We start from the raw sequence: 5,359 nt of genomic DNA, 5'->3' as shown, positions 1-5,359 counted from the left end.
GGGCTGGGGGCTGGGAGGGGCTGTGTGGGCTGGGGGCTGGGGGCTGGGCAGAGAGCTCCCAGAGCCTTCCAGGGACGGACGTCCTGTTCCCCTGCTGCGCCTCCAGGAGCCCGGGGTGTAGAGAGCAGTGCTCCGGCCCCGAGCCAGTCGTCCCACGACGACGTAGCGCTTCTCCCTGCGGTGCCTCTCCCAGGATCTCCGGACTCCCGGGAGCAGGCCAGAGGCACAGCACGCTTTTCCAAGGAAAACCCACAGGCCCCACATGGAGTTGATGAAGTTCTAGAATATAAGTGAGGTTCGGCCGTGTGAGGTCCGGAGCCGACGACCAAGAAAGAGTTCTTGAGCGTCTCTGGTGCAAAAAGGTGGTTTTATTAAAGCCCGGGGACAGGACCCGTGGGCAGAAAGAGCTGCTCCGGTTTGTGCGGTGTGGTTGACTTTATACTTGGGAGCTGGGGAGCTGAGAGTCCAGAAGCACTGTCGTATGCTAAAGACTCTCCGGGTACTGGAGGCCTGGTTATCGTCAAGCCAAGGCTGTTCTCCCCTCTAATGAGGCACTAACAGGAAGACAGATGGGGGTTTCCTGGAGGAATGCTACATTCCTCCTATCACACGTCCTGTCGATGGGCTTCAGGTTTAGAGGAAATTAAATTTACATTTCCTTCCACCTCAGCCTCCCTTAATTTTATGGAGGGGAGGGTGATGTTAGGGCTTCAGGACCGAGTTATGCGTCTCTGGAAGTTAGGCTATTGATGAGAAAGCTTCCTTGTAAATCACTAGGACATTTGCAAACTGAGGGAGACCCTGTCCTGCAGGACTGTGATCTTATCAGTTAACCATTCGTTTTTCCTTTAGGGCAGCCCGGAGTGCCTGAGGAATGTCACACATACCACATGGGGGGGCGGTGTAGGGGGTCAGCTGCTGCTTTGTCCTCAGGGAGCCTTCTGCTCCCTCATCATTATCAGTTACCTACAATTGATAGAGTTGTAAAATAGCTCAAATACAAGAAAGTCTAGAATCAGAGAACTGGGAAAGCCTATAGACAGTATTTCATTTTCCACTGAAATACAAATTTTGTCCTACATTCAAATTAATTTTTTTTAACTGAACTGAGTTGTAGATAATCCTTGAATTAGTGTTGATAAACATTAGATCTGCAGCATAAGAAATATAATTTTATTCTGCTAAAGTAGAAAGTTTGGAATTAATGACAAAAACAGAGATTTCTTCTCTCACCAAAAAAGTATTTAAAATAGTACAATTGTATTTAATAAAGGTGCCATGAAAATCCCATGGGGAAAAGAATAGTCTTCAATAAACGGTACTGGGACAACTGGATATTTCCATACAAAAACTGAATTTAGATCCGTACCTTACGCCCCATAAATTGACTCAAAATGGATTGAAGGGTATCAGAATATGTGACCCCAAAATATGCCCTTTTGGCATAAGGATGACTTGAACTGCTTATTTTTGAGACAATACACTAACAAGAGAAGCTCTTAAAAGCAATTTGTCCTTTTATAAGGCAACTTTACATTTATAAGGGAAATCTCCATTTGTAAGCCTCTCCTCCTCTGAACTAGGAAGAGGATGATTCCAAATCAGTACACACTCTTATTGCTGGACAAGGCAGGGACCGAAATCTGTATGTATAACAACCTTACCTTTATTTTCTGTGTTCTTCACGGAAACCTCTCATAACTGGCCCCCACCTCCAGCATCTCTCTCTGTCTTCGGTAGAATCGCTTCCTTTTATAATTAACTTAATAGCATTCATCTTTAGGGACATGCAAATCAAAGCCATGGTGAGATACCCCTTCCTCTGGGCAGCTAGAATTTAAAAGAAAGAGAACAAGTATTAGTAAGGACGGAGAAATGAGAACCCTCAGGCACCGCTGGTGGGAGAATAAAATGGTATAGGCACTTGGAAAACAGTCCAGCAGTTCCTCAAGAAGATGAACATAGTGGGGCACCCGGGTGGCTCAGTTGGTTGAATGTCCAACTCTTGATTTCTGCTCAGGTCCTGAGATCACGACCTATGAGATCACTCTATGCTGAGCATGGAGTCTGCTTAGGATTCTGATTCCCTCTCCCTTTGCCCCTCCCCCACCCCTGCTGGCACACCCGCGCTGTCTGTCTCTAAAAAAAACAAAACAAGGGGCGCCTGGGTGGCTCAGTCGTTAGGCGTCTGCCTTCGGCTCAGGTCATGATCCCAGGGTCCTGGGATCGAGCCCCGCATCGGGCTCCCTGCTTCTCCCTCTCCCCCTGCTTGTGTTCCCTCTCTTGTTGTGTCTCTCCCTGTCAAATAAATAAATAAAATCTTTAAAAACAAAACAAGACAAGACAAAAACCTTAAAAAAAAAAAAAGATAAACGTAGAGTTATCATATGACCCAGCCACTCAACCTCTAAGTGTTTACCCAAAAGGAACGAAAGCATTTGTACACACAAGGACGCTTAGCAGCATTATTCATAAAATAGTGTGACTGAACAGGACAAATTCAAGAAATTTGAAACACATCCAGATTAAATTTGTAGAGGATAAACGATGTTTCCTGCGGTTTTGTTTTCAAGTGCGCAAGACCAGAGAGATGCACCCACAAGAAGGTGTTTCACAGTAATTAAGAATAGAAAAAAAGAAACAAGGCATTTGAGACTTGCTGACCAAGCCAGATGGAAATTGAAGGTCGAAATGGGGGGCGGGGGGTGCCCATTGCTTCCATGGAGGATCCATTTTTTTTGGGTGGGGTATGTCAGGGAGGACCTGCATGCTGACGACTTAGCCAGGAGCTCTCTGTGGAGGCCATGGACACAGCGCCCAAGAATGAGTGAGGAACTGGCATGCCTTTCCAGCCCCGAGAGGCACCGTGGTGGGAAAGGAAACGGTCTGGAGAGGAGGCAGGAGTGGAGTCGTCCCCTCAGCCGTGACCTGGTGGAGCCTGTGACCCCTTCAAGCGGCGCCTTAATGTTTCCCACCACTGTCTATGGACTCCATTCTTTATTTCAACTTGGTAGTAATTTTTCAAGACTCTCTACAACTAAAAAGTCTGGTTTATCTTGTGGAATCTACAGAGGCTGTGGGGTCTCTTGATCGGATGGGAGGGGCCACCAAATGTGGGGCAAGCTGGTCAGGTGGAGGCCAGCGGCGTGGGGGTTAAGAATTCACCCAGGGCAGAACAGAGGACATAGAAGTTTATTGAACACTGCAAGGGAGCTGTGGGCAGGACAGCAAAGCAGAGAGGGCTGCCAGGAGGCGGTGGTGGGGGGCTTTGGTTAAGGGGGAATTGTTGGGGGGAGAAGGTGAGGAGGTGTGGGGACGTATGCAGTTTTCCCTTTTTGGGACCTGTGTTCAGGTGTTAGGAGCCCATTGATCACCTGGGGTTATGGACATTTTGAGGTGCGTCACCTTAGAGCCTGTTTGTATTCAAGCCAGGGGGTTGGGGGCCACTGTGGGCCCTTCTCCCTTACTCAGGTTTCTGTTCTCTACAGAGGCACCACAATAATACGCTGTGAACACCTGTTCTGGAGCTCTGGTTTGCAGGGATTCTGAACTTCCTGCTATTCTCAGCACAGATGCGATGAACAGTCTCATATTAGCACTCACTTTACAAACCTTGATATCTGAAACCTCGAAGAAACCAAGCATCTTAAAATTGTGGTCGACCCTGTAGGGGTTCAGAATGTCATCCCCAAACATGGCACTTTGGCATATTGATTATTTTGAATTAATGGTACCCAGGAAACGACGGTGTAGGAAGGGCAATCTGACCCACCTCCCTGCGCCAGGAGGGCATTTAGGAGAGAAGACGGTCTTCAAGAAGACAATATACACAAACCCTGTTCCTTCTTTACCGTTAACTGCCCCCAAGTCCAAACCCCTTTGTCTTGTCAGTTCTTCACAAATCTATTATTTCTTTGTCTAAAATGTATTAAATCTTCTGTTTTGGTCATCTCTTTGCATCTCCTATCCTTATGGGATACCTGTACATACATAATTAAATTTGTTTTTCTTCTGTTAATCTGCCTTTTTATTATGGGGAGTGGTGGTCTCACCCAAAAAGCTAGACGGGTATAAGGAAAATTAATTTTCTTTTCCTATAACCCACTACCTGTTTTTTTTTAAATATAATGCATTATTTGTTTCAGGGGTACAGGTCTGTGATTCATCAGTCTTACACAATTCACAGAGCTCACGATAGTATATACCCTGCCCGATGTCTATCACCCAGCGCCCCCATCCCTCCCAACCCCCTCCACTCCAGCAACCCTCAGTTTGTTTCCTGAGATTAAGAGTCTCTTATGGTTTGTCTCCCTTTCTGGTTTCCTCTTGTTTCATTTTTCCTTCCCTTGCCCTATGATCTTCTATCTTCTCAAATTGCTCATATCAGTGAGATCATATGATACTTGTCTTTCTCTGATTGACTTATTTTGCTTAGCATAATATCCTCTAGTTCCAACCAAGTCGTTGCAAACGGCAAGATTTCATTTTTTTGATGGCTGCATAATACTCCATTGTATATATATACCACATCTTCTTTATCCATTCATCTGTTGATGGACATCTAGGCTGTTTCCATAGTTTGGCTATTGTGGACATTGCTGCTATAAACATTGGGGTGCACGTGCCCCTTTGGATCACTACATTTGTATCTTTGGGGTAAATACCCAGTAGTGCAATTGCTGGATTGTAGGGTAGCTCTATTTTCAACTATTTTTTTTTTTAAAGATTGTATTTATTTATTTAAGAGAGAGAGATAGTGATAGAGAATAGGAGCAAAGGGGGGGAGCAGGGAGAGGGAAAAGCAGGCTCCCCACTGAGCAGGGAACCAGATGCGGGGCTCGATTCCAGGACTCTGGGATCAAGACCTGAGCCAAAGGCAGACACTTATTGACTGAGCCACCCAGGGGCCCCTATTTTCAACTTTTTGAAGAACCTCCATACTGTTTTCCAGAGTGGCTGCACCAGCTTGCATTCCCACCAACAGTGTAGGAGGGTTCCCCTTTCTCCGCATCCTCGCCAACATCTGTCATTTCCTGACTTGTTAATTCTCGCCATTCTGACTGGTGTGAGGTGGTATCTCTTTGAGGTTTTGATTTGGATTTCCCTGATGCCAAGCGACGTTGGGCACTTTTTCATGTGTCTGTTGGCCATTTATATGTCTTCTTTGGAAAAATGTCTGTTCATGTCTTCTGCCCATTTCTTGATTGGATCATTTGTTCTTTGGGTGTTGAGTTTGGTAAGTTCTTTATAGATTTTGGATACTAGCCCTTTATCTGATAGGTCATTTGCAAATATCTTCTCCCATTTTGTCAGTTGTCTTTTGGTTTTGTTGACTGTTTCCTTTGTTGTGCAAAAGCTT

The 5,359-nt window shown here is 45.7% G+C and overlaps 1 protein-coding gene across 3 annotated transcripts in view; it reads left to right on the top strand.

Annotated features, from left to right (window-relative positions):
- Positions 1–5,359, top strand: part of KIAA0319 (KIAA0319 ortholog) — a 99,013-nt gene that overhangs the window by 38,588 nt on the left and 55,066 nt on the right. The gene's annotated exons all lie outside the window — the stretch shown is intronic.

The sequence above is a fragment of the Phoca vitulina genome, unplaced genomic scaffold (genome assembly GCF_004348235.1).
Source record: "Phoca vitulina isolate PV1807 unplaced genomic scaffold, GSC_HSeal_1.0 scaffold31, whole genome shotgun sequence".
NCBI lineage: Eukaryota > Metazoa > Chordata > Mammalia > Carnivora > Phocidae > Phoca > Phoca vitulina.
This window is presented reverse-complemented; position numbering and strand designations above follow the sequence as displayed.